The 19,908-nt window shown below is 41.6% G+C and overlaps 1 protein-coding gene across 2 annotated transcripts in view; it reads left to right on the plus strand.

Moving 5' to 3' along the window:
* The window catches only part of LOC117353907 (C-C chemokine receptor type 5-like), a 78,240-nt gene that overhangs the window by 45,312 nt on the left and 13,020 nt on the right, over nt 1-19,908 (plus strand). Inside the window, exon 2 of one of the 2 annotated variants that reach the window (XM_033930423.1) lies at nt 6,015-6,068. The gene's annotated coding sequence lies outside the window, so the exon portion shown is untranslated. Of the gene's footprint in view, nt 1-6,014; nt 6,069-18,845; nt 18,896-19,908 lie in introns of those variants that run through there. The other variant, XM_033930424.1, reaches the window with a different exon arrangement.

Genomic DNA, 19,908 nt, shown 5'->3' on the forward strand with positions numbered 1-19,908 from the left:
GTCTGTACCCTAGTAAGGCAGTCAGCCCACTTGCAGCCTGTACTCCAGTGAACCAGTCATCTCATCCACCAAGCCAATCACTAACCTTCCTTCATCTTTTAGCCCACTCCCTCACAATTAGTCTATATACATCCCCCAGGACCCTTGCCTTTGCAAACTAGTCAGTCCTTAGTGCACCCTACAAGCTTCCTGCTCTTCTTGAATCCATGTGGTGCAGGAACTCTTACATTGCTCTTGGCTTCTCAAGTCTCAGGAGATCAGCCTGAGAGTTTCTGTACTATTTATGCATTTATTTATTTAGCCTGTCCTCCCAAAGGAGCCCAGAACGGGTTACAAAGTACATCCACAATATAACTGAAACAGGACAGAGATGACATAATTTACAATATAGACATGACAATAAAACATATACACTAAGTAGCATGTGGTGAGATTAGGTGGCGAAGGTGCTTTGACTCTTGAGTGGCATTTCGACCACAGACTACAAAACCTTCAAAAAAGAAACAAAACCCTACTCTTCAAAAAATACATAAAACCAATATAACACAATCAAACATGTTCCGAACACCTCCTGCAATTCCAACTACTCCTCAGCAAATTAGAAAATGTTCAACCTATTCCTTAAGTACTTCTTAATATCTTAACAATATCTTATCTTCACAACAATTCTTATGTAATCTGCCTTGAACCGCAAGGTAAAGGCAGAATAGAAATCACTAATGTAATGTAATGTAAATGGTGCGGGGAGGCCGGGGGGATGAGCAGTCCTTCGTGGTCGTGGTGGGGGTGAGTGGTCCTTTGGGGGGGGCAGCAGGCCTTCAGGGTGGGGGGAGACAGGCCTTCAAGGGGAGGCACAGGCCTTCATGGGGGGGACAGGCCTTCATGGGGGGGACAGGCCTTCAAGGGGAGGGGGGACCCTGGTGTAAAAGTACACGGAGGGAAAGGGGAGGGGTTCAAAGAGATGTGCATATGCCGGACTTTGGGTGGGAAGAAATAATGGGTCTGAAAATAGAGGAGAGGGAAAGAGATGATGGACCATGGGTTTTAGGGAGGTAAGGAACAGAAAGGGAGAGAAGTTGGACACAAGGGATGGTGTGGAGGGGGGATAGAGATACTGGATAGGAGGGTAGTTGCGAAAAGAAAGGGAGAGATGGTTGACCCTGGGGTGGTGGGGAAGGCGGGAGAGATGCTGGATGAAAGGGTAGTTAAGAAAAGGTGGATCTGTGGAGGGAGACAAAAAAAAGGAAAGATGCCAGACATCCGGGGGAGGGAAGGGAAACAGAAGGGGAGGACAGAGATGGCAGATGGATGTTTAGCACAGAGAAAGAAGAAAGAAGGAGACCCTGGCAAGCAAGTTATCAGAAGACAACCAGAGCCTTGGACCAACAAGATTTGAAAAATAACCAGACAACAAAAGATAGAAAAACTAATTTTATTTTCTGTTTTGTGATTACAATATGTCAGATTTGAAATGTGTATCCTGCCAGAACTGGTGTTAGACCGCAAACGTGAGCTAGGATTTAACAGAGAGAGGAAAAGTCCTTTTTGTTTCTTTATTTTATTTACACTACAGCGCCAGTGTGGTTAGGAGAAGCCAAAGGGGGATGAAAAAGCTATAAAATAAACCCAATTGGGCAGGAAAATCGAATCGATAAACCAATTCAATAGGCTGAATCGAATCAAAAATTTTTTTCCTGAATCTGGCAGAACTAGTTTGCGCTACTGTCTTAGACTTTAGGACCTGGGATTGGGGAGAGATAGCATCCTCAGTACTTTATAATGCAAGTGAAACGAGGATTTGGTCAGACTTTTGAAGGGTCTGCAGAAGAAAAATATTGTATAGGCCGGGGACATGAGACAGCAGGAAATGGGAACTTTTCTTCCTTCTATTTTTGTGAATGGAAAGGCTGAGGATGTCAGAGAGTTCAGTTAAAATATGTGCTTTATAAGAAAATATAATAATGTGTTTTATAAAGTTTATAGCATTGGTGGCCTACTCGCTAAGGCAGTGGTCTCAAACTCAAACCCTTTGCAGGGCCACATTTTGGATTTGTAGGTACTTAGAGGGCCTCAGAAAAAAAATAGTTAATGTCTTATTAAAGAAATGACAATTTTGCATGAGGTAAAACTCTTTATTTTATTTAATTCAATTTCTATCCCAACCTCCCAGTAGCTCAGAATGGGTTACAAGGTTTATAGTTTATAAATCTTTCCTTTTGGCTAAGTCCTAATAATAATATTGTAATTTATAGCTAGAGACATAGGATCAAGAAACTTTTATTTTGCTTTTGTGATTATGATAAACATACTGAGGGCCTCAAAATAGTACCTGGCGGGCCACATGTGGCCCCGGGCCGCAAGTTTGAAACCAGTGCGGTAAGGTGTTCCTAGTGGTGGTGGTGGCAGCGTGTCAATGTGTTGAGAGGAAGAGGTGGTCTGGGAAATTCTGCTCAACAAACTCCGGGCCCATTTCCACCCCCCAGTTAGTCCACTCCACTTAACTGGTTCACACACTGAGTGGGTCTTTGGGTGTTGTTTTGGGATCTTTTCCAGTGGTTTGTCAGTATCTCCTGGTCCAAGGCACATTTTTGGCTGCCACCGGCAGCATTCCCAGATGTTCAATGCTGGGCCATGCCTTGGCACCAGCACTTAATAGCCATGTTTATGCAGGTGGCTATAACTTGTACAGTTGTGTGAAATATTTGGCTGTTAACTAAGCCCCCCTTTTTCTAAGCCACGGTAGAAGTTTCTACCATGACCCAGAGCACTAAATGCTCTGACTCTCATAGAATTCCTAGGAGCGTCGGAGTACGTCAGAGCATTTAGTGCTCTGGGCCATGGTAGAAACCTCTATCACCCATTAGTAAAAGGAGGGAATTAAATGGTTATGTGCTGAATATTAGCACATGACTACATGTGCAGTCTGGGCCCCAAACTACCCACAAAATAGCCAGCTCTGTGTTTGTCAATCAGTGTTGGTATTCAGAGATGCTAACCAGTTAAGCAATATTGTTTAAAGTACTTGGTTAAAGTACTTAAGTAAAATTTAAGGTAAATGCATATTTTGATATTTAAGTAAAAGTAAAAAGTATAATGAAAAACAAATTAAAAATTTACTCAAGTAAATGTAAAAAAAATAATGCTTGCTTTTACAAAGTTGCGGTATAGGTTTCTACCGTGGGTTAGTGAGGTAAATGTTCCGACATTCAGGGCCATATACTATAAATGGCATCCCAATTGTATGCGGTGGCAGATGTCCTACCACTGTCTAATCAGCCAATCGAGACACATGTTTTCTAAAAAAAAACAACAACAAAAAAAACAACCCCCGAGGCAGGCCGCCTACAAAGTAGGCATCTGTCATGGGTGCAGGGAGGCACCTAGGGACGCTTAAGCTCGCACAAGGATAGGCGTGGGTGTGGTTTCACCTGGAAATGACCTTAGATGAGCTTAAGAGGCCCTAAGCGTCTACCTAGGGCCACAATAGGTTCCTACATTTCAAATAGATGTGGCCACTAAACTAATCGCAGCAAGGAAATCTCCCTACCGCTATCAACTGAGCAGCCACAACAGGGAACCCTCAAGCCCCACCACAAGACGGCTGGCAGGAGGGATGCCCAGTCCCTCCCATTGCCACCCTGGAAACTCCCTCTCCATACACACTGTTCACGGCAGGAAGGATGCCACAACATCCCCGACAGGAGTGATGCCCATTCCTTCCTGCTAGCACCCCCCTAACTCCCCCCCCCCCCCTGCCATATCTTTAACAAGAAGGCCAGCCGGAAGGATGCCTACTCCCTCTGACCAGCAGGCCTGCTTCTTTAGAATGGTGGGCCTTCCCCTTCCCGATGCATCCCAGTGCATCCATGGGAGTGACTTTAGGTATCTGGCCAATTGGAATCTTAGGCCGTTCCCAGTGCATCCCAGAATGCACTGGGAAGGAGGCCTAACACTCTGGTTAGCCTAGGTGCCTAAAACCCCTCCTGTGCGAGGGGCCTTAGGTGCCTAGGTAAATCAAGGCTTTAGGCCCCTTCCCGATGCATTCCAGGATGCACTATGCAGGGTAAGACCCACCATTCTGAAGAGGTGGGCCTCCCGGCCAGAGGGAGTAGACATCCCTCCAGCTGGCCTTCCTGTTAAAGGTACGGGGGAGGGGATCTGGGATAAGGGAGTGAGCATCCCTCCTGCTGGGGATGTTGGGGAGGTGCCTGCAGGAAGGAGTGGGCATCCCTCCTGCTGGGGATGTTGGGGAGGTGCCTGCAGGAAGGAGTGGGCATCCCTCCTGCTGGGGATGTTGGGGAGGTGCCTGCAGGAGGGAGTGGGCATCCCTCCTGCCTGGGCTGCTGAGACCAGGCGTCCTATACAGAATCAGGCCCTCAAAGAATTCCTATGAGTGTCAGAGCCCTCACCGGCTAATGGTCGAAACCTCTACTGCAGCTATGTAAAAGGAGCCAAAGTGCCTAAAATACAAAGTCTGTTCAGCAAGAATTGCTAACAGATTCAGCTTCCTCTCCATTTGAAAGTGACCCAACTCATCTTACCAGCTGGAACACAGGCAGCTCCAATGTTCTTTTAGGCTATATTCACTGAACAGTAAAATTTAAGATGAAATGATCCACTGTTTACATGATGAGGTTTGCAATAGCAAAATCCTTTTCCCAGTTTTGCTGTTTCATTTGGTTTACTGAGGAATTGTCATTTATCTCTCACATCCACTTTTATTTTTAACTGCAAGCATCGAATGTAACTAGGTATAAGTATTGAAAATTGCCAAAATTATTACTTCAATAAAAGTAACAAAATGTTGTCCTGTAATTCATTACAAGTAAAAGTATCAAAACTTTTAGTTACAGTAATTAGTTATATTTACATACCCATCTTTTTATAAAGCCACGCTAGCGGCTGCCATGTGGCAAAGGTACCGAAGCCCATTAATTCCCAATAGGCTTTGGTGCAACTACCGCGAGTCACAACAGTAATCAGCTTATTATAAGAGGGCCTTTGTTAATATATAGCACTCGGTTAAGTGTTGCTGAATATCAGTGGATAGCCCCGCACAGGTGATTTAACTGGCCAAGAGTGTCTTCTTCCCAGTTAAAATCACTTTATCAACCCTTTGGTTTCTGAGTGTCTGTCATTCTAGGGGTGGGCATGGGATTTTCCATGATGTACATGTGGGGTTTTCTGTTTTTCCTTATTTCATATGTATGTGCATTAAGTGAGTTCCCTGATATTATTATTAGTTTTATTTATTTTATTATTATTATTTTTTTTAAAAGCCTACCCCTGATATTCAGCCAGCAGCAGTCAGCAACTGAATTTAACCTTGATTTTCAATTTCAGGACCTAATCTGAGCTCCTGCATTGATTTTTCTGGGTACTGCTTGGCTACTGATGTTATCCAGGTATCGGCTGATTATTCAGACCAGCACGAACAACCCAGATAACTCTTCTTCCCTTCCCCCCCTTTTACCAAGTCGCAGAAAAGGATTCTACCTTGGCCCAGAGCACTAAATTCTCCAACACTGCTCTGACGCTTATAGAATTCTTATGAGGGTCAGAACATTTAGCGCCCCAGGCCGCAGTAGAATCCTCTATTGTATCTAAATAAAAGAGGGACAAAGTTAGGACAACCTTTTTGCTTGACCTAACTTTGGCCCCTTTTTATCAAGCTGCCTTAGGGTTTTTTTTAATCACAGGCTGATGAGGTAAAAGCTTCCTATGAGCGTCAGAGCTTTTACCGCAGCGGCCAGTGATATAAAGACCCTAACACAGCTTGATAAAAGGGGGCCTTTGCCTGAAGACTTAAACTGAAAATCACCATTAACCGGGTAACTCCTGGCTCTGCCCCTGGACTGTCCCTCCCAAATTGGATGATGTCTTGGTAGTCAAAGCAAATATTCAGTGGAACTATCCAGTTAAATCCCACTGAATTATCTGCCCCATAATTTGTGTAATATTCTTCTTTTGTCCTCACAAGCACATCCTGATAGAGCTGTCTTTTTTTATCTAAGGAGTCAGAATTCGCATCAACTTCCCTGGCAAGTGGACATCCTCTGAACCGACAGGTCTGTTTCTTCACACCAGCAATAGGATAGTACAGAACAGTTTGATTTACCATCTTCCAGTGAATTCCAACAAAATAGTGGTTAAATCAATATTACAAGATGGATTTTATTAGTGTTATTGTTGTTATAATTATTTGTATAATGCTACTAGATGTACACAATGTTTTATAGACACATATAAAGTAACAGTGCCTGCTTCTTGAAGCTTGCAGTTTAATAAAGACGGACAACGGGCAAATAACCATCAAAATGTGTTTATGTGTTCAGGAGCAAGTATTTTGAGTTAAAACAGTGGGTAAATTGAAAGGAATGGGGCAAGTAAGAAAAGAGTTACAGAGTGCATTTTGAGTGCATTTTTGAAAGCTGGAAACAAGTTTGATTTACTAAAGTGCATTAACTTGTTAAGGCACATTAGTGTATATTTAACTTATACGAGGGATCTTTAAAAAAAGTTTCCGCGGGGGGCGCTAGCGAGCCCGATGAGCTAGGTAGCTAACTGCGTGTGCTCCGACGGTTCCGAATCAATACCTAATCAAAACGCATCATTATTGCCCTTTGCGTGGTACAAATATAATTTCTGCGTGTCTAAATGTCTGCCGGTAAGCCCCATAAGCGCAAAAGCGCTGAGCCTCCGTCGCCGACGAAACTAGATACCGGCACGCAGGGAGACACGTCTTCTGCGGCCATCTTAGAGGAGCTGAAATCGATCAAAGAACTAATCCTGGAAACGAAACAGGACGTCGGGGATATTAAAACAGACATTGCTGCATTAAAAGAAGAGCTCACCTCAGTGCAATCGGCTACAGCACTCTTGGAGTCCAGAACAACGGTCATTGAGACCAACGTGAAATCTCTACAGAAACAGGTGAACCACGTGGCAACACTCGAGAGGGCGCTTGAAGACGCGGATAACCGCGCAAGAAGGACCAGCTTCCGACTTCTTGGACTACCGGAGGGTCGGGAAGCCTGTGACCTGGTGGACTTTTTAGCAGTTTTGCTACCACAGATCCTAAAGATGAATGATGACACCAAACTAGATTTTGACTCTGCCTTTCGCCTGCCACAGCCCACCGTTTTTCACAAGAAATTTCCTAGACCTGTACTGATTACATTACTAAGGCATCAGCAAGTGCTTAAAATCATGCAGCAGGCTAAATTGCATTCACCTATTACATTTGAAGGGAATAAAATCTTACTTGTTCCTGATTTGGCCAAAGAAACAGCCAAAAGAAGGAAGCTTTTGTTATCTTATAGACCTCAACTTAAGAATCTTGGTGCCAAGTTTGGCATGCTGTATCCTGCACGAATGAGAGTTACTTTTAACAACTCCACTAAAGACTATCTCAACCCTGCAGATTTAGCTGATTTTATTGAATCTGTGAAACCAACTGACATAGACAAAACTTAGTTGCTGTATCCCTGACAAGTAAGGTATCACTCACACCTCTGGATCTACATGAGCTATTCAGTTTGAAATGTGTTTAAATTGCTTATATTTTGACTACCTGTTACATTACATGATTTGGTAATGATGATGCTAACTGTTATCTCAAATTAGAACTGTTGGAGCCTGCTGTTTAGGCTTATCTCACTTGTCAGCTTTCTGACCCAAAGGATTTCACCACTGTTTCATGCAGTTTATTTTGCTATTGCAGTTCATAATGAATGTTATTTGTGCAGACCTTGATGATGTATTTTATTTCAGGCAATTTATCACCACCTATTGGGATTCTAATACCCCGATGCTATTGACTTAAAGTTTTGATCCAATATGCATTTTTCTTGCAATGTATATATGTCATTAACCTGTTTCTCCCTAAACGTAAAAGGTTTCAACAATCCAGTAAAGAGGATTAAACTTCTACGATATACTGAAAGATATAGCCCTGACATTATATTTTATCAGGAAACACACCTGAATGATACTGAGGCATTAAAGATTGCCCCAAGATGGACGTATACTCCTTTGTTCTCACTATCTTTGGGAAAAAAGAACAGTGTAATTACCCTGATAAGAAAGCGTGCAGATATCAAAATATTATCATCATCACATGATATGGACGGCAGATGGCTTCGCGTCACATTGGATATAGGAGGTTATCTCTTACACACCTACAATATATACGCTCCAAATCAAGATTGCCCGTTGTACTTTGAAGCTTTGGCCAATGATATTAGTGGTAACGCTTCTCATCCAATTATAATGGGAGGAGACTTTCAAGTTTCAAGTTTATTAAATTATTTGATTAAACGCTTTTCAGGATACAAAGCGTTTTACAAAGAAATAAAATTGGATTTCTTAAATCACAAATACATCGTAAATAAAAATAATTACTTTAAAATAAAAAAAAAAAAAACGAACTGGGGTAACAAACACATGAAACAGTAGGAAAGGAGGGAAAAAGAAAAAATACAATAAAAAAATTAAAAAAAATGTGTTAATCAGATTAGGTTAGAACATAAGGATAATGTGAGAAAAGAATTTGCAAACATGAAAATCTAAAAAGAGGGGATATATAATCTGAGTTTAATACAAGACGATGAGATTAAGAATCAACCGGAAAATAACCTTTTAGTTAAAGGCTTCTTTAAAAAGAAAACACTTTAAACTATTTTTGAATTTTTTCAAATCTTGTTCAAGTCTTAAATAAAGAGGGAGTGAGTTCCAAATAGTTGGGGCTGTAACCGAAAAGATCAACTTCAACTTGATCCTGAACACAGAAAAGGATAGGAAATCTAAATCTGTCTACCGGAAATCCAAAGCTTGGCACTGTTTACAAGACTTGCTATATCAACTGAAATTCGTGGATCCATGGAGATTACAACACCAAAATGATGAAGCATTCACCTTTTTCTCACCACCTCATGCGTCTTATTCAAGAATTGATTTCTTTCTAATCAGCTACTCGTTATTGTATAAGGTTGATTCTACTGACATCCAACCTTTATCTGTGTCAGACCACTCCTCCATTACACTAACTTTACAGGATATCACTCCTCCGAAACTCCCAAGCTCATGGAGGTTCAACTCATCCCTATTACAAGATTCAACTTTTAAGGATCACATTGTTGAACATATCAATACTTATTTTACAATTAACAAAGTGGAAGAGACTTCATGGCAGACCACTTGGGACACGTTTAAATCTTATATAAGAGGGATAATAATATCATACGTAGCTAAAAAGAAATCTGAACATAGACGTCAACTGAAAGCACTGGAAATTCAAATGTCAGCTTTGGAATCCTGCCTCATAAATGATATTTCTAATATCAAACTCCAAACTGACTTAAACAAATTACGATATGAATATAATCTACAGTACAGCTCTGCTGCTGCGTCTGAGGTGTTAATTCAGGCTGCACATTATTATGATACATCTAATAAGGCTGGTCATCAATTGGCACAGTATCTAAAACTGAAAATGGAAAAAACAGCAATTCCAGCCATTAAAACGAAAACTGATATGCTCATAACTTTGGATAAAGAAATATGCAATCAGTTTCATTGTTTCTATCGGGATTTATACACATCAGAGCATCCTTCAGTAACATCTATAAAAACATATCTTAACAATTTAACTGGACCTAAATTAGATGAACAGGATGATGAGATATTATCTGCCCCCCTGGACTTAGACAGTATTAAAGTTGCATTGAACTCTATGGCCAAACACAAAGCTCCAGGACCGGACGGCTTTCCTGTGGAATTCTACTTGTCCTTTCAAGATACGATTCTGCCATACCTACTGTCTTACTTGAATTATCTGATTAGAGAAGGGGAGGCGAAGGGCTCGTTTACGGAAGCCATGATTATTGTCTTACCAAAACCTGACAAAGACCCATTACTTGTGGCCAATTACAGACCTTTATCATTGATAAATATTGACGCTAAGTTATATGCAAAAATTCTGGCGACTAGACTTCAGCTTGTTTTACCAAAGTTGATTCACACTGATCAAAATGGTTTTATGAAGGGGAGACTCGCCAGTGATAACTCCAGACTATTTTCTCACATTATATCACAAATTTCAACCTTGGACTCACCATATGTAACAATTGCTTTGGATGCGGAAAAAGCATTTGATAGGGTGGAGTGGTCGTTTATGTTCCAGGTTTTATCATGGTTTGGTTTTAAAAATCCATTTCTTCAAATGATAAAGGTTCTATACTCCCATCCATCAACGAGACTTCGCATCAATAATATCCTGTCAGAAAAATTCTATCCATCTAGGGGCACTAGGCAGGGATGTCCCCTATCACCGTTGCTGTTCAACTTGGCACTGGAGCCTTTGTTGATTGCCATTCGATCTAATGCTTCCATACAAGGATTTCAACTCTCTGACTTGAATTTAAAGTTGACAGCATACGCAGATGATGTCCAAATTTACACTCTATTGGAATCTATACCGACTGTTCTTGAGTCAATAACTGTCTACTCTTCAGTCTCAGGATATAAGCTCAATTTATCTAAATCAGAAGTTATGCCGCTTACAAGATTGCCTTGCGGTGAGGATATAAGGAATTTGGGCCTTAAATATGCCCCCACTAAAATCAAATATCTGGGGATTTACTTTGGAACTTCCATAGAGGAAACTCAAGCATATAACATATCTTATATAATGGATATCATTACCAATACAACCTCAAGATGGTCACCTCTGAAATTGTCGTGGTGGGGACGTCTGGACTCCATTAAAATGGTACTAGCTCCAAAAATAACATACATATTGTCTATGATTCCATTTTTGTTTCCCTTAAATGTTTATAAGAAATTTGAGTCTACATTGGTCAAATTTTTATGGAATGCCAAACCTCCTCGTATAGCATTTAAAGAAACTCAAGTGCACCAAAGAAAATGGGGGGGTAAATTTCCCCAGTTTATACGACTACCATGTAGCCTTTTTATGTAGACAGGGCTCACAATGGCTTCTTGACACGTCTGATTTATACTCACCTGCTTGGTTAAAATTGGAAAGAGCCTTAGTACCTGAAGAAAATCTTGGATACTTACCATTTGCTCACAAAGCCCGTTCAGTCAGCAACAATGTCATACTCTCATCTACTATAACTGCACTTTTGGAACTGTACAATATTGCTCCTGTACGTTGGAATGATACTATCAGCTCCCCTATATGGAGAAATCCCTGCTTGCTAATTCAAGACCGCTATATTGAATGGAAGTCATGGCGCAGGAAAGGTATATGGAACATTGGTCAATTATTAACAGATTCTAAATGTTTAGATTTTGAAACTCTATCTAACACCTATGATATGGAACCTTCTCGTCAATATGAATGGATTCAATTGAAACATTGCCTCACGTTGTATCTCAAAAAATCCAATTTGTCAGATGTAACCCCAACCTTGTCCTGTTGGGCTACTTTTATTAATTTGGGCAAAGGTCAAGCTTCGGCTTGGTATAAATTATTGCACAAGCATAAATTCATACCTCCTGTAGTGCTTTATGATATTTGGGCTCAAGATGTTTCAACCCCTGTAGACCGGTCTGAATGGAGTGAAATATGGCTTACGTCTTTTAAAGCATTGAAATCCACATCCATTTGGCACTCTGTTTTATTTCTATACCACCGAGCGTACTGGACACCACTCAAACTATCTAAACTAGGGTCTTCTGTTTCAAATAAATGTTGGTCTTGTTTGTCTGACATAGGAACTCTAGAACACATGATTTTTAGGTGTACTCACTTGTCACAATATTGGTCTGATGTATGGTCTACTATTAGTCAGATCTTGCATATAAATGATGCCATATCATTTGATATTGTCATATATGGTGCTAGTGTTTTAAAAAAGCATCAACTAGATAAATATGAAATTAGATTGCTTAAATGTTTACTCCTTATTGCAATTAAAACTATTTTGTCTCAATGGAAGGATTTTTCCTTGTTGCACTATAACGCTTGGTGGAATATGGTGTGTCTGTTCTCCAAATATGAAAAGATAGCTGCAGATAAAACGAACTCTAACCACACATATCACAGAGTGTGGTCTCCTGTCATGGACTATTGTTCCTCAGAATAGTGCTATATCTGTATATCTCACGGTGGTTTTTGACTTATTTTTGTTATCTGATATGACACGGTAATACGATGTTCATTATATTTTATTCTGATTTCTATAGCCATTGTATTTTTCATCTGTGCGATCCATTGATCACTGATTGTTATACTGCAATGACAGACCTGTTGTCTTTTGTTATCTGTTTTGTTATGTTTAACAAAAACTTCAATAAAAAATGATTGAACTTAAAAAAAAAAAAAAGTTTCCGCAATTATTTTTTAACACTATTTATTAATTATTTCAAAAGCAAATTTAGATCACTTTTCTACATAATCACCCTGCTAAAGGGGTACTGCTGAACATGGGGAGAAAGGAAGGGAGAAGGGATACCGCTGAACATGGAGGGAAGGGAGAAGGGGTACTGCTGGACAGGGAGATAAAAGGAAGGGAGAAGAGGTGCTGCTGGACATGGCAGAAAGGGAGGGAAAGGAAATGTGCTACACACTGGGGAGGGTGAGAGGGTGCATGGGGAAAGAGCATGTTGGGTAGAGGGGGTGGGAAGGAGGGATGACACTTGAGGGAAGAGGCAAGGACAGAGAGAGAAAGTGTGCAGGAGGGAAAAAGTGTTGGACTCATAGAGAGGACGAGATGGATGGGGAGGACAGAAAGGAGGGAAGGAGAAATGTTACACTCTGGGGAAGGGGGAGAGGGCAGAGAGGGAAAAGTTGGACTCATGTAGGGAGAGGGAGAGAGAGAGATGTTGGTTGGGGAAGGGAAGGAGGACCAGAGGAGAAGCATGCAGAAGGAAGAGAGAAAAAAATGTTGGACTGGTGGAAAGTGAGGGAGAAATGTTGGACTGGGAGGGGGAGCCAGAAAGGAGGAAGGGAAGGGAGATGGACTGCAGGGGGCAGAAAGGAGGAAGGGAAAGAGAAATGGTATACTGATGGGGGAGGAGAGATGACGAAAGGAAGGGAGAGATATCGGATCAGGGAATAGAAGGTAAGGAGGGGAGTCTGATAGCACTATAGAAATAATAATAATAATAGTAGTAGTAGTAGTAGTAGTAGTAGTAGTAGTAAAGAGAGATGCCAGATTATGGGAAGGAGAGGAAAGAGATGCCAGACTGGGAAGGGAGGAAAGGAAGGAGATGTCGTCAGACCTATGGTGGGGAAGGAGGAAAGGAGACAGATGTCAGACCATGGAAATAGGGAGGAAAGGAGAGAGAGATAGTAGATTTTGAGAAGAAAGCAGAAAAATGGAAATATTGAATGTTAAGTTAATGCCAAAGATGGATGCAAAATAGAACAAAACACAAAAAACCCCTCATCAATACTGGGCAAGTTTCTCAAATAGTATCTTCATATAACATTTAAAGGCTTTTAAATATTTAAATGTGTTCATAAGCTCTTCAGCAAGGCACCACAGCAGCGGTATAATGTCGCTGGAAAGGTGCTTGAATTTTAATCATAACACATTGCATGGAGCAAGGATTCTCGTTTCTACTGGAGTGGCAAATGTTATGGCTCTACAAAAGCTGTTTAACAGTAGACCACTTATCTGAAAAGGCTCCAACACAGTCTGTGTTTCGCTACGCTGCATCAGGAAGCCGGAAGGATAAGCTTTTTATATTGATTTTATTTGCAGTGTGCAGTGCCTGAGTCCTTTGGTCTACACACTTGATGTTGAAAAAAGGCCTGCCCCTCATTATCTCTCTTCACTTCTCTCCCCCTATGTTCTCCCCAGTGAGCTCCACTCAACGGTTAAGTCCCTCCTATCTGTTCCCTGCTCTTCCTCTGCCAACTCCAGACTCTGTTTTCCTGAGCCATATGCCTGGAACAAACTGCCTGAATCCTTATGGCAGGCTCCGTCTATGGCAGTGTTAAAGTCCAAGTTAATATAGTAACATAGTAGATGATGGCAGATAAAGACCCAAATGGTCCATCCAGTCTGCCCAACCTGAAGTTAAAAGCTCACCTCTAAAGCTGCTTTCAACTCCTAACTCTTCTCACCTTGGGTTCTGCATCCCCCAACCCTCTATGTCATGTCCGTCTGTTCAAGTTAGAATGTAAGATCCTCTGAGCAGCGGTGTTCTATTTAAGGTCAAATGTACAGTGTTGTATAAGCCCTTCAGCGCTATAGAAATGTTAAATAGTAGTAGTAGTGTCTTATCATGCAAAATTTATGCTCATTATTTAAGCTTTGCCATCTTTCCATGTTCTCTGCTATGCTCCACGATATGAATGAGTTTTCATCTATTACAAAGATACAAATTTGTCCAGTAGAACTTATTGCTTGAGTGCAATAAATTCATACAACTAAGATCCTTTGGATTCCTTTTACAAAGGTGCGTTAGTGCCTTAACGCGCGGAATAGCGCGCGCTAGCTGCTACAGCCTCCTCTTGAGCAGGCGGTAGTTTTTCAGTGCGCGCTAATATAGTGCAAGCGCTAAAAACACTAGCGCACCTTTGTAAAAGGAGCCCTTTGTACTGGTTCTTTTCCATACTTTTACTCCTATCACTCCACAAGGGGAGTGCTTACAAAAAGGAACAAGAAGGAAGAGGACTGACCATAGATATACACCTTACTCTTCTCCACATCTCCATTATCAGTTCCTCTAAAATAGTCTTTTCAAATCTACTCTGATATTGTTAGCCCAATTTTCACATAACTAAATAAATAATTGTTCTTTTTCCTTAACTTCTGAACAATTAGAATTCCACCAACTGAATGTTCTCATTTGAAACTGTTTTGCCAACAGTTTAAGCATGTATTCAATGTTAGACCTTAAAAAATAAGAAAAAAAAGCAATATAAGCAGGATTCATCAATCAAAACTGTTTTCCTCCGGGCAGTGGCATACCAAGGGGGTGACGGTCCGCCCCGGGTGCACGGCTTGGGGGGTGCACAGCCGGCCAGGTCCGGGTCCTCTTGCCCTTCCTTTCCCCCGGCCCGCGCTGCAACAATCTTACCTCCCACCGCTGACAAGAAGTCTTTCCGACGTCAATTCTGACGTCAGAGAGGATGTTCCGGGCCAGCCAGGCAGTGATTGGCTGGCCCGGAACGTCCTCTCCGACATCAGAATTGACGTCGGAAAGACTTCTTGTCAGCAGGGGGAGGTAAGATTGCAGGCGCGGACCCGAGGAAAGGAAGGAGAAAGGCACTTTTTTTTCTGCGGCAGGAAGGGTAGGATGTAGGCAGACATGCTGGCTGGCTTTAGCGCAGCAGGGAGAGAGGGAGATAGGTAGGATGGCAGGCAGGCTGGCTTTGGGGGTGGACAAAATCTGGAAGGTAGTGGGGGGACATAAGGAGGCACTATGGACACAGAAAGGAGGCACTGGGGCACTATGGACACGGGAAGGAGGCACTGGGGGCACTATGGACACAGGACGGAGGCAGTGGGGGCACTATGGACACAGGATGGAGGCATTGGGGGCACTATGGACACAAGACGGAGGCACTGGGGGCACTATGGACACAATACGGAGGCACTAAGGACAGAAGGAGGCACTGGGGGCACTAAGGACACGGGAACGAGGCACTGGGGGCACTAAGAACATGGGAAGGAGGGAGGGAACAGAATGGGCAATTGTTGGGCCTGAGTGCAGAAAGAAAGAAATGAAAGAAAGGATACACAGTCAATTAATAGATGTCCCCTTTTGATGAAAAAAATAAATGGTCACGTTACCTCTGACTTAATTTCTCTGCAGCAGAGTCGGCAGCTGCGCTGAGGTACAGGAAGGTCCCACGATGACTCATCTGCCGGCTCTACTCCGGAAAAAGTAAGTTACGTCAGAGGGGGTGGACTCGGCAGACGCAGTCATTGCGGGACTTTGCCACAACTCCCTGCTTCTGCCGTGTCCACCCCCTCCAACATAACTTACTTCTTCCAGAGCAAAGCCAGCAGATGAGTCATCGCGGGACCTTCCAGCATGCGGCTGTTGAGTCCACTCCAGAGTAAGTACGTCTGAGTGGGGTGGACTGGCAGCCGGCAGCTACAGTCATCGTGGGACCTTGCTGCATGAAGGGAGAGAAAGGAGCAGGATTGCTGGAATGGAAGAGTGGTGGAGGGAAAGAAAGGGGGCAGGGTGATATGGAAGGGTGGTGCTGATAGAATTGATGTACAGAGAAAGGGGAGACACATAAGGAGGAAGGATATTGGAGGGAAAGAAAGGGGGCAGATGCTGATTGAAGAGCGGTGGATGGCGAGAGAAAGGGCATTCATTGGATGGTAGTGGGGAGCCTATGTTGGATGGAAGTGCAGATGGGAGAGATAAGGGAGCAAATGCAGGAAGGAAATGGGAGGAGAGAAAGAGGGGAGCAGACGCTGGATGGAAGTGGACAGAGAGAGGAGAAGGTACTTGTTTGGAAGGGTTGGAGAAAGAGGGTACATGATGGAAGGAGGGGATAAATAAAAGGCGGGCACATGATGGGGAGGAAAGGATTGAGTTAGGGAAACACTGGAGGGGTGAGGGAGAGAGGTGGCAAGCTTTAGGTAGCCAATAAAAAAGGACATTGATGAGAGGGTAGTAAGAACGTAATCTAGACAGATGCAGAAAATAAATTGAAAAGGAAAATGAGGGAAAAAAGAGAAAGGGATTGCAGAGGAAAGATGTGGGAGAGGGAAGGAGAGGAGAGGAGAGAGATGCCAGACCAATGGGGGTGAAAGGAGAGATGGAAGGGGGAGGCATTCAGTTTCTGGAAGGGGCATAGAAGGAGAGAAGATGCCATATAGGGGAAGAGAGACGGCAGACAGTGGATGGAAGGAAGAGAGTTACAAGAAGATGAGGAAATCAGAAACCACAGAAGACAAAGGTAGAAAAAAAATTTCTATTTATGTATTGCTTTAGAAGACATGTCACTGTTTCTGTGGAGCATTGTATGCAGAATCCAGCTTCTTGCTGGTTCAATTTAACCTTTGTCTATGTATTTCTATTTTATCCCCCCTTTTACAAAACTGTGGAGCATTTTTTAGCGCCAGCTGTGGTGGTAGCAGCTCTGATGCTCAGAATTCTATGAGCGTCAGAGCTGTTACCACTGTAGCTAAAATCCACACTACAGTTTTGTGATGACATATTCCATACTAGGCAAAGGTGTTTTTTGTGTGTTTGAAAGACATGGTTTTCTGTTAGAATTGACTGCAGGATTGATCTGTATTAGTCTGGCTTGTTTAGTTTTACAATGGGTGTATTGATGTACTGCTCACTGCAGTATGTAAGATGCTGCCTTTTCCTAGGTATTCATGTGTGACGTGTGGCTTGTTACTAAAAATCATGTTTTTTGTACAGATGGGGGTGTGTCAAAAAAAGATGGGCCCTGGGTGTCACATATGCTAGGTACGCCACTGCCCCATGCGCCTCCTTTCTGTATCTAGCTAAGCCACATGAACTTATCTTTTAAAGTTTTCTATGCCCTTTTATTGCAGTGTTATAGGCCATTTTTAGATTTACACATTTACCTGAAATCTCATTAACCTGGATAATTATTTAAACAGCTGTGAGGCTTCTTTCATGGGCCTTTTTGCTTGGAGAGGCCCAATAATCATATATTCTGACCCCCACTCCTTGCTACAGTTTCCAGAGTTGGGTGGAACACTGGCATATCTATGTTCCAGGAGACACACCCCCTTTGCTGCTTGTATTTTTGACCATGGCAAGCTATCTGTTCAACAATTCCTAAAATTCATCTTCAGAATGATAAAACCTTGATATTATCATTCACTAAAATTAAAGTATCGCTGGAATTCTTATAAGATAAAGAAATGCTGTTGAAATTATACTTTAATTTAAAACAGATCACCTATTTAGGTGAAAGGGTATATATATTTCCAGATGTCTCAAAATGGACACAATCCAGGAGGAAAGATTTTTGATTTTTCGACCAAAGGTGATTGCTTTAGGGGTAGTGTTTCAGTTGAGATTTCCGTGTAAATGTTTTGTCTCATATCAAGGGAGTAAATATATTTTCTTTGAACCTGCCCAATTAGGTTTTTTTCCTAGAGGTTAAAGGAATCTCAACACAGTCTGATTGAAACAGGTTATTAATGCGGTATTTAATTAATGGATAGGATAATATCTTAATATTGCTCTATTTCCTTTTTTGATTTTCTTTTGTATATGTCCACTTTCCCGAGGGGTTTTCTTATTTTGTCTCTTCTTCTCAGATTGTGGACTGTATTAGATAAATGTTTCATTGTTTATTTTTTGGTCCTTAGTCCTATAACTAAGTGAGTTTATACTTTTGTATTGCCTTTAACATCTTTGTAAATTGGATGTATTGAAATGATAAATAAATAAATTTTTTTTAAAAATTAAAGTCTTCTATAAATGCCATTCTCAATTCTCTCTCTAAGGCTCTGTGTCCAGCTTCCCTTATTGGGTTGTAGTTATTTCCATCTCAGAGATGACTAAAGTGCTTCTCTGTTCCTCTTTACCATGAAAAGGAATCAAAGTCTAGTGTTTTCATTTTCTTACATCTATAGGGACCTTCATACCAATTGTCTTACTTCTTGTTTATAGCCTGCTCAGGTATTATCAGCTTTGAATCTTTCAGATTCATCTTCTTCCTTTTTAATTCATTAAAAAAGTCAACAGAAGACATATGTCTTTTAGAAGGTCTTGCAAATCTCAGTTTCTTTATTTTCTCAAGAAAAATGTCTGCTGTGCATTCAAAAATGGTGATGCATGCTCAGAAAATGTCATGAAGTTCTGAGCTGTGAGAAAACAATTCCATCCTGGTGTTGTCAGATGATGTCATCGACTTGCATGCATTACTAATCCTGCTGTCTATGGAAAACATCTGTTACAGGTGAGCAATATTGCTTTAAACATAGAAAATGCTTTATAAAATTAACCGCTTCATGGCAAAGAAGTGGAAAGGAAGAGATTAGCTGGGATCTGTGGCACTGCACCAGGTAGTGAAGTTGGACAAACTAGATGGGCTAAATGGCCCTTTTTTCTGTCATATTCTATAACAATTATAGAAACAGGGCTGGGAGATTATATTATTGCAAACAACTCATTCTTCACTCTTTTTGATGGCAAAGGCGAGGAAAGTTAAAAAGACAAAACCAAAAGGCAGAAATAGGAGGCATAACCTAGTAATGGGTTGGTGCCATCAGGCTGTTGCTCCTTAGTGATCAGAGGTATCAGTGGTGCCTGGGTACAGGGCCATAGGAGTTTAAGAGACTGAATGTTGGACAACAAGCTGCCTTGATTATTCAATAATCCCTGGTGGTAAGGCCTGGGGAAACAGGGCATTGGATTAAGCATGGGATTTTGTGTGATCATTTCTATAAAAACAAACAAGGGGTAGAGACCAATGTCCTATAAGTGTTCATGCTTCTTCAGCTGGCAAATAAAATAAAAATGAGCCAATAATCAAAAGATATCTAAGCAGTTCAAAAACAAATCCATCAAAGTCAGAAAGTATAAAATAAAACAAACAAATTTTATTAGGTATAATTATGCTGGATTATAGCTTTACTGGTTAGGGCGGGCTTAAGCTCTGTGGATGTAGCCTAGCTCTCTGGGAGTAGAAAAGCTCTCTGGGGATTTAAGTCCACAAAGCATACCTTACTTATACATCTTAACATAAACACTTAAACTTAATCTTTATTAATTCAATTAGTTGGGCTCCTTTTACTAAGCTGCAATAGCGTTTTTAGCGCATGCAGAATTGTAGTATGCACTTAACCCACGCTACCTGGCTAGAACTAATGCCAGCTCAATGCTGGCGTTAGCGTCTAGCACGCGTGGCAATTTAGTGCGCGATAAGTGTACGCTAAAACCACTATCACAGCTTAGTAAAAGGAGCCCAAT

This window comes from Geotrypetes seraphini, chromosome 2, assembly GCF_902459505.1.
Source record: "Geotrypetes seraphini chromosome 2, aGeoSer1.1, whole genome shotgun sequence".
In the NCBI taxonomy this organism is placed as follows: domain Eukaryota; kingdom Metazoa; phylum Chordata; class Amphibia; order Gymnophiona; family Dermophiidae; genus Geotrypetes; species Geotrypetes seraphini.